General features: G+C 40.1%; 1 long non-coding RNA gene across 4 annotated transcripts; it reads left to right on the top strand.

Annotated features, from left to right (window-relative positions):
* Positions 1 to 2,467: 2,467 nt before the first annotated feature.
* On the top strand, positions 2,468 to 18,069 carry LOC121091815. 4 transcript variants are annotated; one of them, XR_005829050.1, is made up of 6 exons: positions 2,468 to 2,806; positions 7,036 to 7,121; positions 7,504 to 7,610; positions 8,451 to 8,612; positions 13,243 to 13,342; positions 16,491 to 18,069. It is a non-coding gene; the product is annotated as an uncharacterized LOC121091815 (long non-coding RNA). The 4 variants fall into 4 exon arrangements; XR_005829049.1 differs by having other exon boundaries at positions 7,222 to 7,610; XR_005829051.1 differs by lacking the exon at positions 7,504 to 7,610.
* Positions 18,070 to 24,828: the final 6,759 nt, after the last annotated feature.

Here is a 24,828-nt window from a genome sequence, read left to right as displayed (position 1 = left end):
GACTCATTGGATCGGCAGGTGTCTTCTTAATTACAGTATAGTCATAGCAAGTCTCCATAGGCAACCCATCTCAATGGAACCATCTCTGCAGGATTCCTTCTGGAGCACTGATGACCTTATCAGCATCATCTGAGCTGCAGTTTTATTTGTTTGAAGTAAAACCCAAATGTCAAGCACATAATTCTTTACATAGGCTCCAGCTCTAAAGCTTGAAGTACGGATGGCTTGATCCTTCACACTTTACACTTACGTTAGTAGGAAATCTGGATAATTAAGAGGAAAGAGTAAAAAGAGCAGTAGGTGCAATCAGGGGAATCTGTGCTTGGCCTCTAGCCCAGGGTGGTGAGGCTTGATTGCAGCCAGTGCTGCCTGGAAATCCTGAGGAAGCTTGCTGGCAGACAACCAGGAAAGATCACCCTGAGATGGTGCTAAGACACAGTCAGGGTGCGTACCCAGACATAGTAGCTTGGAAACACTCACGAGCCCATCAAATGAGAAAGAGTAACAGAATTTCAGCCTCATCTTGAGTTGTTATTTACTCTAGCAAATTTCTGGTGAGTATTTAATGATGTAAAGATTAAATAACAGATAAGACACCATGATCTGACCCATGACCTAACTTATACCTCCTGGTATAATATATAACTTATACCTCCTGGACCTTGAAATATGTCAAAGTTTTAATGCTAGTGGGGCATACCACAAACAGGAATTCTTTAAAGTTGTTGGAATTGCTTGTGGTCAAAGCAGAAGACTGGCAAGCAGAAGTGCTGGCTTTCTCTTCAGGCTTTAGCAAATGAGCAAGTGGCATGCCCCCCTTTCTCCTCAGTTTCTCTCCTTTTGGAGTAACCGACAATACCAGCCTACCTTGCAGATCTTTTATGAAGAATCAACATTTCTTTTTCACAAAGCAATTTGAAATCTTGTGCTGACTGATACCAACAGGCCCTCATATATGATAATATACTTAATTTTAAATCAGAAGACATTTTATGCCTTTCCAGAAGTCTCATAGCAACATGATTCATTAGAATAACTAATAAATGGCATTCATTTTCTATTATCCCAAGTTTCTGAAGTATATTTTTTTTTAGTTACTTTAAGCAGTGAAATAGTCAATAACAGTTACTGCAACCTTATTGTCAATTTATGATGGGTTTGTCGAGGGATGCAGGGGATAGAAATTCCTTATCATTAAATACTTTGAAACTAGTAAGTCTTAACTGCTTTTCTCAGTATTCCCCCAACTGCTAGGACGGGCTTCTTCAAGTGCCTTCCCAAGAGTGTGCCTTGCCTGTTAGATGACTTCTATTAGAGTATAGATGTTTCCACGTCAGGAAACTTAACAGTTCATTGGGTGGGAAAAACCTGGATAACCTGAACTGGCATCAGTAAACATTGCAAATGATGTTAAATATGAAAATTATTAGTTAGGTTCAAATTTCCCTAAACTTGGAGAGTGAGTCATAAGGTATTGCTTCACTTCTCCTCCAAAGTTATTTAGATATGGGTGGGGGTGTCCAGCATCAGAAGGAATTACACCTATGGCTTTTTAAAATTAAGGGGCTTTTAAAACAAAATCCTCAAGGTACAGACAGACAAATACCACTTTGCACCTCACAACTAAAACTCTGCCCTTTCAGGCTTAGCTTTCCAATAACATATTTCAACATCTAGCAGTTTTTCACCACTGAGGTAAAGGGGAAGAGCTGACAGAACCTTCTCTGTGCAGCAGTACAAGCAGTGCCAACTACAATCCATTTACAAAAGCCCCCCTTTCTCTGGCCTTCTATTACCTCCCAAAGTGAAACTAAGAAACAGTCTGAGAAGCAGAACTGCTGAGCCCATTTGACCTCTGCTCTTTTTCTAGGTTTGAGGTGCAGAGCAGCAGGGAAGAGGGCTTACAAGCAGAAGGGTGTGTGTGAGCAGCTATGCCTAAGGGCTAGCAAACTGGGGAGAGCTGCAAGAGGAACATGATAATCTCCTTACTTGAAGGCATTCTTAGATTGAAGTGTATCATTTGGTGAAATGTGTCATTTTTGATAATTCCACTGAGACCTGGGTTTTGGTTACCGTCATAGGCAATGCATTTTCACTTTTCTTTGCACAGTCCTGAGGATGCTGAATCATTAGTATGTCACAGAAAAGTTCTAGTAGCAAAAGTTTCCATCCCTGAGAAGCACAGCAGAGGCATACACAAGCTCTTGGTTTCTGTCTGTCACTTCTGTGACCTCAGGACATGGGGCTCTCAAGATAGCATATCCCATGTTGGGTAAACATCAGTAGAGCCTGCTGCTGCAGTATGGAGAGGGCAATGTCAGCAAGGTAGGGTGGATAGTAGATGATATAAACTCTTCCCTGTCTCTGCAAATGTCCTGGCAGTCTGTGAAGGACGTTATTAGAACTGTGCTATCTGTCTCAACGTTGCTGGATGACCGCAAACCGACTCAGAGGCCCTGTAGAGAACTTGTCTATATCTGGCTTCAGCGGACCACGGACGTTTACCCAAACACCACTGCATCTGCTTGACCACAAAAACCACACATCTCCTGTTTTGTACCCTCATCCCAGCAAGTACGCCCAGACCCCAGAGGATGAAAAATTCTCTGATAAGACGGTATGGGTGCTTGCACCACTGCCGAGTGAGGGGTGAGGCTATGCAAAACAGCTCTTGGAAGGAGCAGAGACTTTTGGGTGAACAACTCTCGAACATCTATAAAAGAACCGTGACAACCAGCACCAAGTGGAATTCCCCATCTGACGTGAAGTCGATCCGGGCTGACGGGATCCCCAGCTCCATGCGGTGGTAGCTATTGCACCTCTCTTTACTTTATTTTTCCTCTCTTTCTCTGCATTTCCTGCCTTTATGCGAGTACCATTAAACTTCTTTTCTTTATGGCATTTGACCTCGTTTGTGTCTTAATCTCACTCTGGGAATCACAAAGAATCTCCCCAGACCCGACCATTCCGGGCCTGGACACAGTCTTACCTTTCTCACCACCTTCCCATGCTCCAAGGATTCTGGCTGTCATTCAGATGATTGTTCAAGGTAGCAATTTATCTGATGAGGAGCATTTTTGTTGATGAGAAAAGTTATACTGCAATCCTCTTATAGCTGTTTTACAGAGATTTGAAGGAACCCGAGACACAAAGGGGATGTCATGCAATTAAGATAAAAAGAACAAGTCAGAAATAAATTTTAAAAAAGAGAGAAAAAAAAAAAAGCTACGGCTTTTGACTCTGTGTCCCCCTGCAATCAGAAGTCCATTGGCACAGAGGGGTTTCATAATTTCTGTTTAGCAGAAAAGGCAAATGGGTCATTATTGCTTTCTACTGTCTTAGAACAGAGAAGGCACTTTGATTTCCTTACATATACACCAGCCACCTTCCATACCTAGACAGTACCTGGAACTGAATTATACAATGTGAATTATTCCTCTAACGGCAGGACAATTAATGTGTGTAGCTAAGACAGCAAGACAGAAAAAGAGCTCTCCTTAGAACCAGTGCTTTATTATCAGCCACCTTCATGTTGAGGAGCCTTAGGGCTCACTGAGGCTTGAAAGACAGTCTGCTGATATGAGCATGTGATAATATCTCCACCAAAGAAATCTCACCCTGGTCAGATGCACATCAGGGTTATCCAGAAACAGCAGTTTCCTCTAGCCTCTAGCCTACACCTTCTGTATTGTTATTATGGCCAAGAGCAATACATGCACCACTTAACAAATTGGAGAGATTATTTTATTATTTATGCACAGCTACATCCTATAGACATCAGTATTGCATATAGATACAGCCTTCTTATGGAATAGCATGTTGAAGATGCACTTACTGTCTTTGATTCAAGATAAAGATACTTAATTTGCAAAAAAAAACCCAAAAAACAAAAAACAAAAACCTTTCTTATTTTGTCTGTCTCACTGCCTATTACTCCATGCATTCTCCTGTCCTACTTGGCTGGATCAGTCTGAAAGTTTGATCTCAGAGAAGTATTTTTACCAACCTAGTAAAAAAAAAAAAAAAAAAAGTGGTGGTTCTCTGAAGTCCTCATTGGCTCCTGTGCAGTGCAGCAACACACAGTACATATTCAATGGCCTATTGTTTGTAGTGGTTTTCCCCACCTCTTATCTTCTGACATAGGTACTTCACCAGAAAAGAGGTCCCACAGTGAATACAAATGTTTCCCTTGTTCTTGGTGTGTCTCAGAGTGCGGTAATTCTCACAGAAAATAGTTTCCAGCAAAACTAGACATTCTCCATCTAAAGCAGACACAGCAATAGAAGCAGTGAAGAAATAGCAACTTTGCAATGAAAATAAACTGTCAAATCAGACAAATGTAGCAGAAGGTGCAAAGACACTAGTAATAATGGATTTTGTGCAGATTTCTAGCTAATCCCAAGACATTTGGTTTATTGCAACTGTAGCTCCACTTATTAGGAAAAAGTCATATTTCATACTCCAAGATCAACACTCTTGGTTATTTGTCACTCTGAGAATTGATGAGTTTTGAATATAAATACTAGACATTAGTCAACAGGCAGGTACTTTTGATTAAGGCTACTGAAGTCAAAGGCCTTTTGGGGAAACTGTATAAACACTGAACACACATGGACATGACTGATAATCATACACCTTCTATGCAATATCACATTTTTCTGCCACACCGTATTAAGGCTCCACATGGTGGAATCCATGGCCCAAATGCTACATAGTGGTCTGAGGTCTCTTATTCCTCAAAACATTTCCACATGTGGTTCATTTTTAACTCTAACTGTAGATGATGGCCAGAAATATTTCAATTTAAGTTTTTTTATTGTTATTTTTGTAAGCCAAAATTAGGCTGTCGCTCATTCAAATCCATCTGGCAATCTGAACATTTGCATTCATTACAAGAAGGAGTGATTACGATTTCTTCCAAATAACTGCTGTTTGAATTAACTAAGATCACAGATAAATACAGATTTCCTCTACTTCATAGGCCTTAGGGAAGTTTAAAGTACAGAGGTTGTTTTTGGAGATACTTCCTCTGCATTTAGCAAACAAGGCACAGTCCTCTAATGGGTACATGCCTCAAATACTGCTAATTCAGCATCAGCTGACGGGTTTATCTACACTAGTGTTTAAGTTCAGATCCGGAGGGCACTTGGGAAATGAACTCCTAGTAATGCTCGCTTCACTGTGCTTTGAGTCACACCAGAAAGCTGTCTTGGCACACACAACCTGGTTTCTTTGCAAATTAAAATGAACTGGAAGATCATTACATGAACCACTAATAGGAACTCAGTTCTCAAGACTGATCTAGAAATAGACTGGAGTGAAATCCCCTGGAAGGTGTGTAGTATGGACAACGGATCCACAGCATCAGCAGTTTTGTTCTAGATACCCATTCTCATCATGTTGCACTATTTGGTAACACAATCATTTTCTAAATTGCTAGGTTACTGTCATTTGAAAAAGTTTTCACAGAAAAAGCACTAGATATATCTGGTAGCTGATGTACTTACCTACTCTTGTTTCTCCCTCCCATGAGCTTGAAGACAAACTATAGCTACAGAAGATATAGATAGAAGTCATCATGCTATCATCAAATAAATTAAAGGGAGAAGATCTGCTCAGTTACAGGATTTCAAAATATTTTCCCTTAAAGAATAATTAGAACATTAAACAGAACATAATATGAAGGCTATTTCAAAACACCAAAGTTCATATAATTACTTCATCAGGCATGTTGTTTGAGTAAAGAACCAGTTCTTGTTTTGAGCAAAGCCTGTTCTTAATGATTTCCAAGAAGCTATACCATATTCTGTCTGAATCACAGGATGGTAATGATTATGAATAACCTGAAGTATTCAGTGGGTGTGTCGTTTGCCATCATGTATGAAGTGAGTGGCTAAGTCAGCAGCAGAACAGAGGAATTTTGACTACAGTGGGTCTTGACTGCCTTAACCATAAATGTTACTTTATAAAGCTGCTGGCTAATGACAAAATAAAAACCCCAAAACCTCATGCTTTAAAACCTTTACTCAAATTATTCAGCAATTAGCAGGGGAAAGCAGATCACATTCAGGTCCAAATGACTCTTTGCCCCATTAGTTTTCTTCCTATACCCTACAGAGTCATATGAGTATTTAGCAGGATTCACCTTCATCTCTGCCAGCACTACACCTTAATGAGCCAGATGGTTGCTCTGGCTCCAGTCTTGCAGTGTGTATTGCTTGACAGAGTTCCCTGCCTCCACAGCACAGGCAGTGTGGCACCGGGCGTGAAGCAAGGCAGGTGTAGGAGGAGAGTTACTCCATTCTCCCAAAGGGGAAAAGAATTATTTCTAGTAGGTTTTATCAAAGGACTCCTTCTCTAGAAAGTGCTTTGTAACCTGAATGAGCAGCTCCCTGTTCAAAGACACTGCTGTGTCACTATCAATTACCTGTGAAGCACCACCAGGATAAGCAAAAGCACTTGAGGTGTGAGATATGACATTATCTCATTACAATGAATTAATAAAACAATAACTTGAACCAAGCAGGGTATTATATCAGTAATTGGCCTTGATACACTCTTTAATAGGAATGTGACAGTCCAGGTTACAGGCAGGCTTCAGAAAAGGGACTGCAGCATGATGAGAAATGTTGCCCCCAAATTAGTATCACATGTACAATGAGTTTTACATTCAAATATCTGGGCACAATTCCCTTACTACCCAGAAACCAGACTTGGCCCCATTAAATTCAAGAGGCAATTTGCCACAGAGTCTAAGACAAGTATTACAGAATAGCTGATTGCTTTCTCTCTCTTTACTTTGTTGTTTCTTTCAGTTTTCCTTCTTGCCCGGCAAAGAGCTTTGATTGACCTGCGGAAATATGTACATGGGGAAGGTTTTGTCCATGCAATGCTAAGTATTACTGCAGGAGCCAGTGCTGACACCGAGCTACTGCAACCTCTGAGCACTGGGCTTGAAAAACTCAACCTCACACTCCGATGGAGAGATAATTTGTGTCACTTAAACAACCTCATCTTTCACTGCTTCCACTGCAGGGACTGAGACAAGCGTTTCCATGGTGCAGAACAGCACTGCGCATGCCTCAGTGAAATCAGAAACAAACCCCTCTTCTCTCTATTGGGTAAGTCCCACTATGCAGCTGTAGCTGCCGATCCATTAGAATATTGCTTCAGATCTTCAGAAATTGCTTTTAACATGTATCTCTTTTTTTTCCCCTGCAGAACAGTTGGTAATATACATGGGTTTAATATGGAACTTAGTCTAAGTAATTATATTGTAATTAGTATAACTAATTATGCTGACGGAGAAAGCAACAGTGATGAGAAAAAATAAATGAGAAATGGTTATATCCATGGAAAACTTTCCTATTAGCAAATATGATAGGTTCCCAAAATTGGAAGGGAACCAAAGGAAAATATGAACTTCCTGGAGGGTAGTAAAGAATCCACCATCACTTCTGTTTCCACAAGCTCTTAGCAACAGCTTCTACACTGTTTCTACAGGGACTAAACAGAAAAAGAAAACCAACCCAAAGGGCCACTGAATCAATGCAACCCATTCTGGACATTTCAGGAAAAGGAAATTAAAACCCAGAAAACAGTTTGATCAAGTGAGCAAAACCAAACATTTTTTCTTCACCATAGCAAATGAATCTTCAGAAATGAAAGCTTATCATATTTTCACTCTACTTCTCATAGAAGATGTAAAAAATTGTTGCTTTGAATACCTTTAAACATTATAAAGAGGATTTCTTTACTCTTATATCCTACCAAGATTATATGTTGTATTGAACAAAGGCTTTTTATCTCTTTCAAATGCTCTATGTATTAACATAACCTAATTTAGTATGTTCCATTATGCCCAATCAAGATTTTATTAGTTATAATTGATTTAAATGGGCAGATATTTTCCTTCCAGTTTGAGCCAAAATTAGCACACAATCAACTTAAATCAGCAGTTTCCCAAATTGTTATGGTATTCTGGACCAGCAAACCCAGAAAAAGTAGACCCTAAAGACTCAAATTTTACAAAATAACCTCAGTGTTGATAATGGATAAAGAGAAGTTTTGGAATCTTAGCAGCTAATGGGTGTTTGAAACCCCAGATTTGACCTTTGTAGTTTGACCCAATCTGCAATTTTAATATAAATGACGCAGGCCTATTTACTCACCATGCTCAACCCAGGGAACATAGCCTAGCCTTGAATTGTGAACACAGTAGAACTGTGAACACATGTAGATCTACCCATGCACCTGCCCAGATGCAACACTAGAGAAAGGGCTAGTGACAGTCATCTTTAATGACACACAAGCTGGGAAGAAAATCCTGGAATGACAGGAACTGAAACAAAAGGCACACAAAGTATAGCAGAAAGAGCAGCTAGAACATTTGACGAAATTCAGTACTAATAATTTGCCCTCTGTCATTTCATTTTCTAAACATATCTTAGGAACTAAAAAATGTAAAAAAAGGGAAAAGCAATAAGAAAGTATCTACAGATTTTGAGAGTCCTACCACCAAGGCTTGGCAACCTCTTTTCCAAAGGACCCTACACTGCTGTGACATACTCAGAAGTAACAGGACACACACTATGAAAGGACATTCCTGTAAGGTGCTTGTCTATTGTCTTAGTATGTATAATATGGCATATCCACATTGTAACATAAGATTTTCCCATAGTCTAATACCAACAGTGAATGTTTTCTGCTCAAACATACCTACAGTTGGAGAGAGTTCAGCCACATGTTTTGTGTTGCTCCTGCATGAGCTCCTCAAAAAGCCTAAAACAGGTTTGGAGGCACCTGCACAAGTCTATAATGACTGAGCACTGGCAGGATGATACTTCACAAAATCAACTAACATTTGATCGTGGAAACACATCTGTTGCTTAGACTCTGCCAAAGACTGTTTTGACAGCTCTATATAAAGGCTCAAGTATTCCAGAGCATGGCATTTCCGTAGGTTTATAGAGACAGACTGTGGAGATAAAAAGGAAATCCTTCAGCCAGAAACCTTAGAGGACAAGGTTGCTGTGCTCCTTAAGTATCAGTCTGTTTAAAAACAGAACTCAAGAAACAGAATGGTGTGTTAGGTTGACTGTGCCTCAGAGAGCCAGCCTGTAGATGGATGTGCTTTTTCTAAACCTGCTCTGTGTACTATTAGCTTACCAAGTGGTAAATTAGTCTTGCCTATGTAACACCCGTGCCATCATCACTGCTTGTGAATCTGCCCCTCTGGGAGCATTTATTTTTTCAGAATTGCCAGCAAAGATGCAGCTTTAAGACATTCAAGTCCATCAGTGTGCAGGGGAGAAATCACTGGGCATGAGGAAATTTTACTGTGAATCATGCTTTTTGGGTGGGAGACTCAAGTAAAGATTAAATAAAGGTTTGAGGCATTTTCCCCCACACTATTGCACCTGGCAAATTTCCAGAGAGAAATAAACTGAGATGTAGGAGACAGACTGAAAGCTTCTCAAAGACAAAATGAAAAGCTACATTTGGGTCCATTTAAAAAAATTACACCGTTTTAGAAGAAATGAAGAATATAAATCCAGTCAGAATGAAGTTAGGACCTTACTAAAAACTAAATTTCTCTTGTAATTTTTGTGGCTTTGTATTTCTATCACTATATTTCATCTACAGCATAAACATTGAAAATACAGCCTTTAATACCAGGCCTAAAAAAGACTTAGTTATTCCTTTTCTGAACAATGCTTTTCCAGCAGTGTAGATCTACAGTATTGGCAGACTTTAAACACTGTCCTTTAGACATACAGTTCCCCAGCGTGTTCTTTATTTCAGACAGACCAATACTTCAGCTGCCTCACCAAACCTCCTCATTTAGGATTTCTAGTTGAAAGATTTCCTTTTTTATGACAATGATGTCACAGATTAGTGAGGGTAGCTACTTCCTACCCACCCCTGTTATCCAAGATTGTGTTATATGTGGTTAGTTTCATTTTTCATTCTCTGCTTTCAAAATTAACTCAGCTGTGGATGAAGATATATATCCTATTAGTGCTATCCCTTTGGGGAATGCCTACAACAGCTGCAGCTGCCATTTCATTTCTCCTTAATACCCTTGTGTCCTAGAATACAAATAAAACAAATGTTGGTATCTTGTCCACTGCACACCCCACATCGTATTATTTTAAACATACTGTACAGCTACATAAAATGCCCCTGATAAGACATTGTTAGTCACTTGCAAAGAAGCCATTAGAATAACAGTTTGTGCCTCCATAATCCATCCCACAATAAAGAAACTCCACACTGAATACCAATAAATGAACCAAGATCTCATAAGCCTTCTTAACTCTGAACAGTGAAATATTAAAATACTGCAGAAACCATGACAGCTGACAGGTGGAGTCATTAGAAAAATGTATGCAAATCCAGCAGCAAATGACGCTGCATAAAGGGGTTTGCAGCTAATGACTTGTGCTGATGCGCAGTCCCATATTCTGAAAAGAAAACGTCTTAACATTTATATTGATGACAAGTAAAACAGTAATATATTTAAATTCAGATATCTTTTGTCCTGCATTGAACTTAAAGTTGGGAGATAGACTTAAAAAACTAATAATAGAGATCTCAGATCTTGCTTATACTTACATTTTGACATGTCAGCTTATGTATTAAAATTCAGCTAAGGGTAAGAACCCAACATTATCATCAGCACTGAATTTCCATCTTGTAAGTAAAGATACTGCTACTGACTAAAACAAGACTGTGTCTTGTTCCTGTGCAGTCAAGTAGCAAAGAAAAAGAACTTCAGAGTCTTTGACTGATACTGTCTCATGCATTTGCTACTTCCATCCCCATTAGTGGTTGTGGTGGTGCATTTCTCTCCCTTTCCAGGCTGTTCTACACCCCGGGAGTTGCTGACTAGGCCTCAGTGCCTGGAGTTAGGCAGTTGAGCACCCCTTGACCATACCAGTAACTCCTACTCGACTGAGGCAGAGTGGCACTGCCTGTGCTGGAACTCCCGTTGACTGGCCAAAGCAGGGAATGAGAATGGAGACAATCAGCTACTCCCTGACAACCCTGGCACACTCCTGCTTGGATTGTAGCCCAAGGGGTAACCTGAGTGCAAGGAGACCACAGTTGTTGGAACTCTTGCCAAAATGCCCAACTCAGGTTGTAGCCAGGATGGGAATTTGCTGATGACTAAAGCCAGTCATCTCACAGCCTTATGAACAGTGGTCCTAAAGTGAGACCCTTTTGAGCTCTCCTGGCCTGCAGCGGGCTGCGACCAGCATCTCCCTCTCAGTGGGATGCCACTCAGAGCTTGCAAACCACCAGGTCTGTGGTACTAGAGGGGCTGTCGTGCAAAGTTGACCATGGGGCCTGGGCTGACACCCCTGTTCCTCAAGGCTCAACCCTTCACCTACTGTGGAATGCAAAAGGCATTGGACATGAGCATTTCACTGAACTCAAGGGGAGCTTATAACAGGTATACTTTATTATAATATGCATTGCAAGCTTGAAGCGTTAGGTTATTTTTGTGATTTTAAAAAAGTATTATTGATTTGCTTTGGTGCTAAAGTCCTATGGATAATCTTGAATTGTGCACAGATTCTCTCTCTCTCTCCCCTTCCTTCACATACAAACCGATGTCCAAGTCTGAGACTAAGATTGGACCTAGCTGCACCTAAATTCTATAAGGGTTTAGAAAGCAAGGGGGTCTATTCTGAACCTCATGAGTCAACGGGAGAATTCCCCTTACTCTTTATATTTCTGTAGATCTAAACTGTTGTCCAGGTCTGAGACTAGGAAAAGATCCAGATGCACCTAAACTCTGTGAGAATTTAGAAAGCAAGGTGGTCCACTCTAAACCTTGTGACTCGACAGGACAATCTCCTTTACCCTCTTACACCTTTGATCTTTATAAGCTATATAAGTTATTTCCAACTCTCTTTGACTCAATTTCAACTTGATTTATCTCTGTGCATTTACTCCATGCAATAAGTAATAGATGAACCTTGACATCGAATCTTGTGCAGAGGCATTTCCACATATTCATATTAAACCTATTTCACTCAAACTCTTTGGTGGTGATTCTTTAAGCAATCCAACCTAAACCACTCCTTTCATGACAGTGGAACAATATACCAAAAAAGGAGCTGATGATAAACACTACATTAGCAGGGAATGTAAAGGCCCGCTCAGTGAAGTAGTTTAGACACATGACTGCAGGAATGAAGTTCACGATGCTACATATCCTCTGCTGCAAATGGGGATACCAACTGGGACTAACAGCTGGGATTCACAACCAAACACTCTTGAAAAGAAAGGATAAGGAGGAAGAACAGCCAAGCCCAGCTAAAAGGACAGGTCTTGAACCATGGCCTGCTGAAGGGTGCACAAAACCCATCATGTACACTACCAAGTGCCATCCAAGTACCAGCACTGTGGCAAGGGTTGCATTTCTATAGCGCCTTCAGCCCAGGTGCAATAAATGTTAATGAATTTATCTTTGTAATACTGAAGTACAGGAATGTTATCATCTTCAGACTACAAATAAGGACACCGTGACAAGGAAAAGTGCTGTTCTAAAGTGTGTCCTATAATGCACATATTTAGCCTCTGACAAAACCAGCAGTGAGGGGCAGTTGTGAGAATTCCCAGTTTCAAAGCTTTAGCAAATACACCATGACTATTCCAAAGCATAGCACAGTGGCTTAAAAAGAAAAGAGAAGCAGAGGTCTATTCTATTATCATCCTATTAAAAGTGAGTTGTACTCAGATTATATGGGATTTCAGGATCAAAGTAAAGATGATCCAGAAACCTAGCCACTTTTAATTGCTTTGAAAATGTATTTTTAATTATAGTACTCTTTCTGCAAGTATATCTGCATTTCCCTTGAACCTCATTTGAAAACCATACAAGAGAATTTTAACAGACGAGGATTAGAAAGTCAGTATTTTTATTAATATAAAGTCCATTCAAAACTGCAAAGTAAGACCCTATTAACATTTCTTTCATCCATTCAGTAGCTTGTACCATGCAAACTGGCATCATCTGCAGCATCACTAACAATCTCAAACACGGGTACCTCCCCACACTAACCAAATCTGTACAGATTACCTAACAAGGAGAGTTCATTGTGAATTAAGATACTCAAATGCTAAAAAACCCCACATATCCAGGGACTGTTTCTCCCTAGGATTCCATTAATAGTCTTCTCAAAAAAAAGAGAACATAATAAAGTAACTGTAATAATCACTTTTCTTTAGGGTTTTATGGCTTGGGAACTTCTACTAATAATCTCAAACTAATCGGCAAACGATACCAGAAGCAGTGCTGGTTTCTGCGAGGGCTACACATGCTCATCAGGTAATAAATGCTGTGTATTTCCATGGGTGACAGCCAGCCCTTGGCAATGGCATTCGCTTACGGCTGACCAGGGACCTGAAGCTGTAACCAAGGATGGGAAGGCTGGTGACTGAGGGGAAACTGGTACAGGGTGCTGTGCTCATGGCAGGGCACTACAGAATATGGGAGAAGAGCCAAACTGGATTATTTTTGTCAGTCTTGCCACTGTGCCTCTGCTATTCTTAAAGCATGAAGCAGCTAAGTAGTCTCATGATGACTGGCATCTCTAACTTCTTATTCATGTCCTTCTTCAGCCCTCTTCCTCCACTATATCTGTTAGCAATTATTCACAAAATCAAACAATCAACTCCTTCACAGTGAGAAACAAGAGAAAATACCACACAGAAAGTGTGCAACCATATTAATGATAGTTTGGAGTCTTCTGGACACTTTAGTTTTATTTGTGTCTTTTAAAGTAGAAACTGTTCACTACAAAGACAAATGAATAACACTAGTTTAGTCATTCCCCAGACTATCTGTACATTCACAGTGCATTTGCTAGATTTGGCCAGATTTCCATGGCTAGACCCACAGCACTGCTGTCAGGGCAACACCAGTGATGATACAACATTTTCTGACCATGGAGCCAGACTGTGAGAATCACATTCTAGCCTGGAGAAAACACCTCAAATCCCAGTTCTGGAAACTCATTAATTAATTAATTAGATCATGAGGGGACTGGAGCATCTCCCTTGTGAGGAAAGGCTGAGAGAGATGGGCCTGTTTCGTCTAGAGAAGAGAAAATTGAGAGGAGATCTTATCAATGTCTACAAATATCTTAAAAGCAAGTGTCAAGAGGATGGGGCCAGGCTCTTTTGAGTGGTGCCCAGTGACAGGACAAGGGGCAACAGGCACAAACTGCAACACAAGAAGTTCCATCCAAATGTGAGGAAGAACTTCTTTATTCTGAGGGTGCCAGAGCACTGGGACAGGCTGCCCAGAGAGGCTGTTGGAGGCTCCTTCTCTGGAGGCGTTCAAAACCCACCTGCATGCAACTCTGTGCAACCTGCTCTAGAAGAACCTGCTTTAGCAGGGGGCTGGACTAGATGATCTCCAGAGGTCCCTTCCAACCCCAGACATTCTGTGATTTATGCAAAATGAAACAGATCAGCCAGAAGTCTACCTGCACAGACAGGAGGAAAACCAGAAAACATGAGATTAATCCTGATGAGAAGGACAGAACTGAATCTGAGTTTCCTGTGTCCTGGGGGAAAATCGTCATCACACAGTTACTGGCTTAAGGGCTTCTGCCTCCAAGACTGCAACTCTAACTCACCACCTTTTTAAGTCTCACATACCTGCAAAGTGTATTTTATTGCAGATCCAGTGGACCTCATGCAGAAATACATGAGGTGTTCAATGTGAAACAGTTTAACTTTAAAATGTCTTTGTCCTCATCACTATTCGGATAGTCCTATTTGGTCCATTTGAGAAGTAAATAAGAACTCGGTCGTTCATACTGTAATAAACCTACAACTAAACCAAAAAGGTTTCTTGAAGAGGAAGCCTGCAAGAGGAATAGACAGGCAGATAAAAGGAAACTGTTATCTCCTTATAACTTATGGAAGATACCAGACACCTGCAAGTAGATTCCAGAGAAAAATTTTACCTTTTTCAGTAACTGCTTTGAGCGTTACTCTTTTTAATCTGCTAAAGAAGGATCTGTACTGTTCCTTAGTTTTGCAGAATTCCTCTGGGCGTCATAATTACAGATCAATTTCACAAATACAACCTTCAATTTTACATGAAATGAGGATATGGCATCATTTCTGCTCTTGGCTGTGCTGATAATATCCATAATCAGCAAAGTGATTTCCAAAGAGAACAGAAGGCAGAGAGCTTGCAATGAAAAACATTCAGAATCCACAGATAAAAACAAGAAATGGATGGGCAATGTGTGTGGTAAAATATGCTTGGGTCTCAAGCAATGATGTATCATGTACTTGAGAAATGACATATGGCACTTGCCTACAACCCTGGCTGGCTAAACGCCCAGTGCAATGTGGATTATACGTAATTATTTCACACCAGTGAAAAACCCCTTCTGCATATTATAAACATATTCATATTGACTCCCTACTTAGGAGACAGAAGATAGTGACACAGAGAAAGTTATTTTAGAGAGGAGTACAGTGGGTTGCAGTACAATTGGTTCAACATATGACATTGTCTATCTACATAGCATATCTTGAGACATGCCCAAATATTGTTTCTAATTTCACGCTCTCTGTATAACTATGTATTACCAAATAAATAAAATTCCCCCCTATAAATAGTGCAGGAGTAAGCAATTGTTAAAATATTTTCTTATTGGATACAAGACCCCATAGCACCTGGGAAGGTGCACAGAGCATCCTTTCTCAAATTTTCTGTTGTGGGAAAAGAAAACAATAGCCTAGTATAGCTATCATTAATTTAAACTTGAGCTGCTGCAGCAAAACAGAAAAACCCTGTTACTCCCTACTTCTTACTGATTTTTATTTCCTTTTCAAAAGTAATCTGTTCAGAACTACTTGCATGTGATCCTGTGGGTCCTTTCCAGCTTGAGATATTCTATGATTCTATGGCTGCAGCCATCTGCCAGCCTTGACCTCAGATCAGAGGACTCTTCTCCATATCTCCTAAGCTAATTATGGGCCAGACACACTTGAACTCCATTTTATGCTACATGCTTTTGTTTAGGACATGCTCATTGTATGTTCTTATGTTTTAAAGATTTTCTTTGGTGACTTCTGGAGACACTGTGGTGCTTCAGCAGCGGCAGGATACAAGTACCCAGCTCTGTTTGTTTGCTGAAAAACCTTTCCATCATCTCCTCCCAACCACCACTTCCTTACCTATAATTATGCTATTCAGTTCTTACTACCAAGTGCTAGAATTATAGAAACATCTTATTTGAAATGACTGCTTTCTTGCTTGCAAAACATTTGGCTCTGCCCTTGCAGGAATAAAGCTGTTTTATGCTATAAGTAAAGAGTAGGTTGCAATGCCACATGGCTGCTCATTATCGCTACATGAAACTAGCTATAAAAAAAATAAAAGCACGTGCACCATAAGTTCACTTCTAAATGGACAGGGCTCAATTTCCCTTACTCTTCCATTTCCACAGCTCAACCTGTGTGATTGTGAGACACCCAGCAAGATAGCAGGAGGGATAGGGCAGATGTCTGCCACTTGTTGACAGGAACCAATAGCAGGAAGGTCACTGGGTTTTCATCCAAATTTCTTCAACTGCTTTCATGAACCGTATCCTCTGGCTTTCATTATATATTCACTTGCAGCCTTTACTGCTTGTCTGCTGCTCCTGGTATACATCTGGGTGTTGTCAGGGTCCATATATCTGTCTGAGTACTGCCAACTGTTACCCATATGAGTTCCAAAACACGACATTAGATTTAGATGTATCAGAAGAAGAATCTGATCCTATTTCCAGAAAAGTCTAACTAATTTCTGTTGTGGATGTCAAAAGGAACTGATCGCCTGAAGAAGCCAATAACCTTTTTGTAAACATGCACTTGAAGCCACCTCTTTTTTTTAAGGAAGTCTCAGTTATTTAGTTCTACCTTATTTTGACTTAAAAAAAACAACAAAGCAAAGATTAGCAATTTACGTCTTTGACTCACTGGGTAGTAATGACTGAATTGAGTTCTCACTGCTTTGTTGGGAAGCCATTAATTTCCTTGATCCCATTCTGCTAACAGAGAAATGAGGCATGAAACTGGTCAACATTATCATGTTATTTAGTTTGTTAAATTTCTCAAGATTCGTTCATTCATTACACTCTTGAGAATTTAGTCCTGTGTTAAATCTCGCATTATTTTTCTTTCAACATCTTCAGAAATATTTTGAGGTTTTCTAATTAGTTCTTGAACGTAAATGATCTCACAAATACATCAGTGCATCTGCATCTGATGAATCCATTCCCAAAATGTCCATAAGCAGCAAGCACTGAACAAGAGATGATAAATAAAACTTTCCATTGATGGACCAAATTTAGTTGATGTCTTAAAACACTTTACAAATATGGACACGTGAAATGTTTCTCTTTTTAGAGATAGGGAAACAAAAGCACAAACTGATTAAAAAAATTAGACAAACAAGCAGCAAAGTGTGGAAGAAAGCCCACTTTTCTTGATTTTCATCCCATTAGTCATTCAATGCACTAAATCAGAACAGCCAGACTGAATTCTGATCTGGCTCTTAAATGCTTATGCATATGCAGAAGCATTTAAAATTTTCAGTCCTTTTTGATAAATTTGAATAAACAAGTAGCATATCAAAAGCCACCTTCTATACTGATAGAGCTAATACTGCTTTCTATTACAGATCACATTTGAGAATTTATGTCTGTATTATGCCAAATGAACAAAAAGTAAGAGGACCATTTTAAGCAGTGCACGCTCTGCCTCAAAGCTTTTAAACCATGCTTTACCTCATTTTTCTTCATGGCCCCAAATTAATAATCTTAGTATAGAGAAACATTGCTAAATGTTTAATCATCTGCATGTACAACACATTGCAGATTCAATGCATACACACACGCGTGCACACACACACATGCAAAACTGAGAACCATGCCAGTTTCCAGATGAAAGACTATCAGTTCAAAGAAGACTCATGCCAGTACAAAATCTGCACGTGCCTTGGATGCTTCCAGATACCTGAGTTCAATAAATATGTTAACCAAGTCTTTTACAATGCCATTTTATTTTTCCTTTCCCACTGAATGGAGAACAGAACAGATGGTTCAGGCGAGTGACTGCTGCTGATTCTAGCTTTGCTTGTCATTGAAAGACCCAGCTATCTGGACTTCATGCAAGGACTGTGAGAAACGCGGATGGCTGCTTCCGTGTGTGATGGGCTTATTGGTCCCACTTTGTATCAGGCCAATGGATGTCTGCTGTTTGATTGCTTTCTTTTTATTAATTCTGTGAACCTCTGCCATTTTGAGAAACAGAACATGATATACAAGTCAGTATTGAGAGATTTTAATCACAGACACTATAAATGTCCATGTTTCATATGGATTGATGATAAACACAAAACCCACTTATGATATCTTGCACATAGGAACTACATATTCTTAAAATCTTGGCCAAATGTTAATAAATATAGGAAATCTAAGAAGTCCTTTTTCAAGCCTGCCAGTTGTTACAAGTGTATATAAAATTTTATTTCTTTATGGCCAATTAATTTTTATTATGACACGCTTAGGCATATAGTTTAGTTTTAGGTAGTCCAGTGAGGAGTAGGAGGACGGACTCAGTGAGGAGGATGGACAGGTTCCTTCCAACTTAAGATAATCTACAATTCTACAATTCTATGCAAACAGCAGCTGAATGTAGGTCCTATTCATCCTTTCTAACACAAGTTTTTTTGTGTGTATGTATGAAAAGCATTTAACTGCTATATTTTAAAAATTCTGTTAACATAACACATCTCTGGAACATTGTAACAAATTCTAGGAAAAAGAAAAATTGCAACTGATAATAATATGTGATAAAGTGTCACCAAAAAAAATGTCCAAAAAAAAATCTCAGTTTTGGGACAAGAGGTCTTCCAAAATAAGATAATGAAATCTGAAGCCATAACAGAAATAGCTGGAAATTAATGACTTTCAGTCCAAAGATGCAAATTAGAAGCAAGTGGGTTTTTTTTTAAACTTGAATATTGCTGATCTCCTTTATACCCAATTGCCATGACATAATAGTCATGCTTATTCAAGATGTGACAGGAAGACCCCGTGGAGGGAGATCCTGGGCCATTACACTTGTATCAACAAGGTTTAGCATGACTTGGGATAGAGCTGGGAGCAACACACACTGTGTAAAGCAAGGCAGTCATCTGGGGTACCAGCTTAGCTGCATGAACCATCCAGACCATCTTGGGAAGAGTGAAAGAACCTAGAAAATCCACACAAGTTTCATCTCCACCTCTGCCTTGATCAGAAATATGATGTACAACTTTAAGTGCATGTCAGTCAAATCCAATCTTTTCTTCACTGTCCCTTATGAAAAAAAATACTTTCCTGCTAACTCCGAGTAACTCCTGTCATTGACAAAGCTCTTGGTTGAACCTATTGTTCCTTGCAGAAAGGCAGAAAGAAAAAAAGCTGTAGCTGATCCACGAATAGCATCAGTGATATGACCCTGTGTTTAAGCTGTTTGCTCCTCATCTTACGTTTAGTACTATTTCTAGCTAGTTTTACACACACACACACACACACGCTACCTTAAGTATTTTACATAGGTGGTAGGATGTTAGATTACGTATGTATATATATAAAAATACCCACCATTGTTTCTGCATAAGCATCACTGAGAATTAGCAGAGAACATTCAGCCAAATCAGGTGACATTTTTTCCTCTGTGTCCTTGTGATTACAGGAATATGACTATTTGAGTAGGAGGTGTCTTCTGACTACTGATTTTTTTTACACTTAGAGATGAATACCATCAAAATACAGAATCCAAACTGATATATCACTGCTGTATTTCAGTCCACAAGACTTTGGGGTGTTCAAAACCAAGACTCAGATATTGGGAATTCACCTCTGCAAGAGGCTTAAATCTTCCTAGCAGGAGAGCAGCAATTACAGCTCCTAGCTTTCTGACTCCAGAGAAACAGAAAAATCTCATTAGAAATTTTCTATGCAGCAAAACCTGCTCTCTTCTGTCAACTTGGCAGCTATGTAGCAGGCATGGATAGCCTCCCAAATGACCAGCCAAAGATCAAGACAGAGATCAAGACAGTCAGTAACTCCAGCTGCTCCCTTCCTGTCAGCAGCAGCCCACCCCTTGTGTCTCACTCCAGGATGCTTCTTGGGCATTATAAGCTCAAACTTTTGTGGATGGTATAAATTAAGGAAAAACTTAGCATAAATTAAAGAACACTGAAGTGAAAAGTATGTGGAGGAACCAGCAGGGCTGGGGTGTCAGCATGTGGATGAACTGAGAGTGAAGTTTGAAATGAGCCATTGATACGTCTCATGCAGATATGTTGATTTCAGACTGGGCCCAGCCCTGCAGGATGAATGAGTTTTCCACCTTACAGGGAGATCTCTCTGCATATAAGGCATGAAAGAGCATTCCCAAATGAGCTTTATGTTGACCATTCTGGTAAAAAGAAATACCAGGTTGCATTTCACATTTCATTAAGAAAACCCCATCTGGCATGAGCTGGAAACGGGACTGACAGGAGGCAGCAGGGTGCAGCCATAGCTGGCAGCTCCCTGTGGCCTGGGTGCCCCAGGGTAGCAGTGCAGGGCCTGGCAGCCCAGGCTGTCCCACCACTCCAGCCCAGAGCAGGACACCAGGCACCAGGGACAGCCCCAGCACCGGGCACCAGGCACTGCCCTGGGGATGGGGACAGGCCAAGGCTGGCTGGGCTGTGGGCAGGCCCAGCCTGACGGGGCTCATGGCCAGGTAGGGCCGGGCTGTGGGGAGCTGGAGGCCAGCTCTACTGCAGTGTCACTGGGGCAATGGGCTGACAGCTCTGGGAGTCTGACATGGGCTGTGGGTGGGATGGGGGAGACCCCAAATTGGGCAAGTTGGAGCCTGTAAGGCCTATCAGTGCCCCGACAACGAGCTCCTCGTCTGCGTCTGCTTGTAGCTGAACCCAGCTGGGAGCAGGAGACGCGAAGCCCTGTGTGTCTCATTGAGGGGTTCAGACGTCAGGACCCTGAATCTGGGTCATTCAGAGCTTCATCCAACCAACTCCTGCATCAGGCAAACATGCAGTTCAAGTTCAAATCACGGCAATGATGAAAACAACTGAGTTGGGATGTCAAGAAGGCCACTGAAATATCCAAAACAAGATTTAAAGAGTGGACATTAAATATGTACTTACGATGTAATGTCTATCATATACATTGCTTTCTTCCTCACAGCAAAGTTTCCACCACACCATTACCCTTGTCCAAGGCCAGGACAAACCTATTGTGCTGTAGCTAGCAGATAGCTTCAAATTCTTTGACTTTAAAATTTAATGAACCACCTACTCTTTCACAACCATAATTGTTTTGCACATATTGCTTATCATAAAATATGTATCTAATCCTGACTCTTCACTTCCTATTTATGCCAGTAAATAGATCCCTGTTCTGCACAGGCAGCCCTGTCACCGTGCTTTAAGTCTGGGAAGACGTGCAGAAACCTTTGTACAATAATTGTGGAAAGTTAGTGGGGTAGAAGGAAACGTTATCAGCCATTATCTCCTGCTCCAGACGATGTTAGGAGAATATAAATAAATCCAGACACTGCAAATGCTAGGCGATTGCTGCAAGCTAGGCGATTAAAGTATTTCAGATTCCTACAAGTCTATTTAAAGCAACTTAAATCTTTTTGATAGCCAGTAGTTCACTACAGCCTAGCTTCTTGCACAGGCTAAGCTTCCCTAACATGCTGCACAAAGTCCACAGGAAAATGACTTCAGCTCCTGACAAGTATTAATACAGAGACGTTAGGTTACAGATAGGCCTTCAGAAAGTGTTTTAGGCTACTTTCATTTACTTTAGAGATACACAAGCTCCCTTAGAAGGTTTAGTACTGTTTCCTAGGCTTATATACTCCAACCTTCATTCACATTGGTATGACTTCCTCATTCAGAGCAGTGGCAGATCAGAAGTTGAGTTTTGCAACACCTTGTAGAGCTGGAGAACAATTTAACTGTCTCTCAGTCAAGAAGTACTGCCCAGCATTTGTTGACAATATTGAGAATACCAACTCTACCACAGCTTGATTGGCCAGTATATGTGCAAGCTATTTGGAAAGCTATGCAGCGCTTTCACGGTCTGAATACCTGAAGGTGCTCATGGCCACTGAGAAGTGAACTCAGGTTACACACTGCTCAGGAAGAAGCCTAGTGTTAGTAAGGGAGGGGAGAGGAAAGGGGGTGGAAGTTGATGGATGGGAAGAATATGGTTGGCTTGCATCAGTTTAGACATATCTTAGAAACCAGCAGAGAAAAAATTAATATCTTGCATTTCACAGCATGTTTCTCTCCCCCCACCCCACCCCCGAGATACAGTACAGACTGTAATCAGCCTCAAGAAAAATGAGAAATACAAAAGTCATCCATCATTTGGATAAATCTAAGGAAAAAATTATCATCTTAAAAAATCAAAAAAACCCAGACACATCATTGCCTAAAGAAGTCTGGTCAATAATTGGAATCATGCAGGAGAACAGCTTCTGCATACTGCTTTAGCAGAGGCTGGAGAAGTAGGGGAATTCAAGAGGAACAACAACAACGGTGTTAGAGAATGCAGCAGAGGAACAAACTGATGAGTTATTACCCTGGGAAAACCCTAGAAAGTCTAGAAATTAAGTTTTGAGACAAAGTACTGCTTGAACTTGGAACTGAGAGCAAAGACTAATTCTGAGAAACACTGTTTTGTAGATATCTTTTGTAAATAAACATAACTGCATCAAAGATGTCAGACTCCAATAAGTTGCAAAAATATTGATAATGCTTGAGAGCTTTACACTCTCAAGTGACTCCAGTGCACTTTATAGATTCAGAAGTAACTTCATCTAACCAGCACATTGCTCCCTCAGAGATGGAAGGCAACAGCCCACAGTGCCACTTCACAAGGCATTAAATGGTAGGGAAAACAACACTGTGATCCATTGAAATAGCATTGGAAGTAGAGATAAGAAGGACAGTATTACACAAATTAGAAATGGTTAATCAGGCTAATGGCTCTGTTCTTAGGGAAGGAGAGGTAGAGTCTGACGCTCATCCAAAGCCTGCCCTTACTGACTTCACCTAGCTTCTATCAGTATTCTGGGAAATTGGTACTACACTGATTAGAGTAAAAACTACAACATTAGTAAACTTTTAAAGTATCCTACATTTTCTTTAAGTACATCTTAATCAAATGCTAAATATACCTGGCCTTGTTTACGTAGAGATACGCAACTAGAATCCAGACCCAGCATGCATACTTCAGTCCACTTAACACATTTTGAAAGAGGACAGGAAAAGCTGGGTAAACAGCAATTTTGATATGGATAGTGCAGGCTTTTTATACTGATTTCCAAAGAAAAAACAATTATTTGACTCCTTTTTAAAATATGTAAGTAAAGCATGAAAGATGGAGTACTGGGGAGTAACATCTTCTGACAACAAATAAAAATAAGGTATTAGATATTATTTACCACCTTGAATATATTGAGATGTCAGGCACTAATTGTCCCCACTGGAGGAGATTTTTCATCATTTCCTTCATGGGAGGAAGGAATGTTGGACCTTTAACAGGAAAAAAAAATTAGACCTTTTTCCCCGAACTACCTGTTTGTGTGTTTGAGAGGATATGTTGCAACGACAGGCAACACAAAATGCCAAAGTGTTTTAAAACAGGACAAGCAAGTCCTCCCCTTTCAGTTGCTCAGCATTATTTCCTTGATATTTTTTATTAAAAAACAGGATAAGCATAGTAGAAAAAAATCCTGAATTTCTAACCTATAAACAAGTTTTCTTCCTCATTTTTGTGTCAAAAAGAATTTGAGGACAAAATATTTTCCACATTCCTATTTCATGTCTCTTTAAATGTTCTGTCAAAATTATTTCAGCTTGTGTTGCAAAGAAAATCTAACCAGCAGATTTTTATTCTTCACTCATAATTTTCTTTCCTTTCAACAGCAGTTCTTATCAACCTGTGTTATACATCAAAAAGAACCAAAAACTTGAAGATGTGCTCTGTGGTGAAAAATCTCACACTGCTTTCCAGTGTAAGCAAGGCTAATCAGCTAGAAACAGCTACAATTTTTTTTAAAAAGAGCTCTCTAAGTTTGAAAGTGAGGGAAGAACAGCCAAGTCAGATAATCCTAAGAGGCTGGCTTTTTTTCAACTAACAAAGTCCACTTGAAGCTTCACACCCCCCACCCCACCCCACCCCACCCACCCCAGGAAATTTAGTGATAACTAAGGGGATACAGTGCATATATACAAATCACGAAGGATGTTTTGGAGGTCAGTCACTATTTCTTGTTCCCTTCTCTTAGCACATGAGAGCAATGAATCCAGCAACTTGAGTGGCAGTAATGGCATCAGTTTTAAAACTCATTATATGCACCTTTTTAAGTGCAAGTAGACTTTGAAATTTGTAAGCAAGGATGTAGTACATTTCAGTCACAAAATCAAATATCTGTATGCTTATTTGAACTGTTATGGTTTCATTACATACCACTTGCACAGTCCGGGACACTTACTTTGAGGAGCTCTCTCCATGATGAACAGTATAGATCTGTGGAAAACTGGTAGGGTCCAGTTAGGAAGAGACAGAACACACACTGTTCATGTTTTCCGCAGCCCATTTTCAACAGCCACTGGAGACCCATACTCCCATGTTTTTATTAGAAATACTATTTCATGGCATATTCTGCTCATTGTATTTAATCTAACCGTGTCCAAAACCCTTGCCTTCATTTTGCAAACCTCCTGTC

This window comes from Falco naumanni, chromosome 7 (assembly GCF_017639655.2).
Source record: "Falco naumanni isolate bFalNau1 chromosome 7, bFalNau1.pat, whole genome shotgun sequence".
Classification (NCBI taxonomy): Eukaryota; Metazoa; Chordata; class Aves; order Falconiformes; family Falconidae; genus Falco; species Falco naumanni.
The sequence above is the reverse complement of the archived record's forward strand: the minus strand, read 5'-3'. Positions and strand labels throughout refer to the sequence as shown.